A 2114-nucleotide genomic window follows, 5' to 3' on the forward strand; every position below is an offset into this window, starting at 1 on the left:
GCTCTACTGACTGAGCTCTACTGACACCTGACAGACTAGCCAGGTGTCCCCCAACTTAATTTGATACTGATGAACTTCACTGGAATTTTCTCAACTTAAATCAAAATATAATTATATAATTGATATTGAACTTAATTGAATGTGTTTAAAATTCCTCTGTGAGTATAACACCATGACTTTTGTAGTCTCAGTTTCATTGTGAAAATAAATTTACTGAGCACCTAGGTGGCTTGGATGGTTAAGCATCTGCCTTCGGCTCAGGTCATAATCCCAGGGTCCTGGGATCAAGTCACACATCAGGCTTCCTGCTCAGTAGAGAGCCTGCCTCTCCCTCTCCCTCTGCTGCTCTCCCTGATTGTGCTCTCTCACTGTCAAATAAATAAATAAGATCTTTAAAAAATAAATAAATAAATTTACTGTTTTCATCAATGTCATTCTAAAGGTCTACCGAATTTCCTCCCTTGGCATTTGGCATCACTCTGAAAATACTAATTATCATTTAATTTTATAGTGGAAACAATTTTAAAAAGAAAAGATACTTCAGAAATCGCTGAAAGAATATGCAAAAGACTGACAAGATTGGTCATTGCCTCTAGGTAAGGAAACAGAGTGTTGGAAAGAATTACTTTCTGATGATATTTTTTGAAATATAACATTTTGAGTATTTGAAAATTCTAGACATGTGTATGTGTGCGTATGTATATGTGTACATCTATGCAGAGTATATTGTATTAGCCTACTCAGGCTGCCATAACAAAATATCACCAACAAAATAGACTGGGTGGCTTAAACAACAGAAATTTATTTTTCACAATGGGTGGGGGGATGGGTGAAATAGGTGATGGGGATTAAGAAGTGCACTTGTAGTGATGAGCACCAGGCAATGCATGGAAATGTTGAATCACTATATTGTACACCTGAAACTAATATTACACTGTATGTTAACTAACTGGAATTGAAAAAAAAAATCTTTAAAAAAAGAAGAAATGTTTTTTTCACAGTTCTGGAAGCTGGTATATCCAAGCAAGATAGGTTTCATTCTGAAGCCCCTTCTGGCTTGTAGGTGGTTGCCTTCTCACTGGGCACACACAATCTCTTCTTTATGCATATATTGTGGGATGGAGTGGTGAGAGAGAGAGAGGGAGAACAAACTGGTATCTCTTCTTATGAGGACACTAATCCTATTGGACCAGGCCCCCATCCTTATAATCTCATTTTACCTAAATTTCTCCTTAAGTGCCCCATCCCCAAATACAGGCATACCTCTTTTTATTGCATTTCACTTTATTGTGCTTTGCAGACACTGTGCTTTTACAAATTGAAGATTTGTGGCAACCCAATATTGAATAAATCTATCAGCACCATTTTCCAAAAGCATTTGCTCACTTGTCCCTGTGTCATATTTTGTGTTTCTGTGTCATAATTCTCTCAATATGTCAAACTTTTTCATTGTTATTATATTTGTTATGATGATCTGTGATCAATGATCTTTGATATTACTATTATAATTGTTTTGGGGTACCATAAACCATGCCCAGCTTTGCGCAGTGGCAGTATCGTAGCCAATGAGGTTTATCTGAGGCCAGGTGATTATTGCTAATTGAAAACTTTTACCATAAACCATGCCCATATAAGACAGCAATCTTAATATACTTTGTGTGTGTTCTGACTTTTCCACTGACTGGAAGTTTCCCCTTCTACCTATTCTCCTCAGGCATCCTTACTCCCTGAGACACACCAATATTGGAATTAGTCCAATTAATAACCTACAATGCCCTCTAAGTGTTCAAGTGAAAGGAAGAGTCATACATCTCTCACTTTAAATCAAAACCTAAAAATAATTAAGCTTAGTGAGGAAGACATGTCAAAAGAGTAGATATGCCAAAATCTAGGTCTTTTGTGCCAAACCATTAACCAGTTATGGATGCAATGAAAAATATGTTGAAGGAAACTAAAAGCCCTGTTCCAGAGATACATAAATGATAAGAAGGTGAAAGAGGCTCATTGCTGAGATGGAGAAAGTCTTAGTGGCCTTCATGGAAGAACAAACTAGTCACAACATCTCCTTAAGCCAAAGCCTAAACCAGAGCAAGGCCCTAACTTTCTTCAATAGA

General features: G+C 37.0%; 1 pseudogene; it reads left to right on the top strand.

Annotated features, from left to right (window-relative positions):
- Positions 1–1536: 1536 nt before the first annotated feature.
- LOC113926006 lies at positions 1537–1687 on the top strand (annotated as a pseudogene).
- Positions 1688–2114: the final 427 nt, after the last annotated feature.

This window comes from Zalophus californianus, chromosome 2 (genome assembly GCF_009762305.2).
Source record: "Zalophus californianus isolate mZalCal1 chromosome 2, mZalCal1.pri.v2, whole genome shotgun sequence".
Taxonomy (NCBI): Eukaryota; Metazoa; Chordata; class Mammalia; order Carnivora; family Otariidae; genus Zalophus; species Zalophus californianus.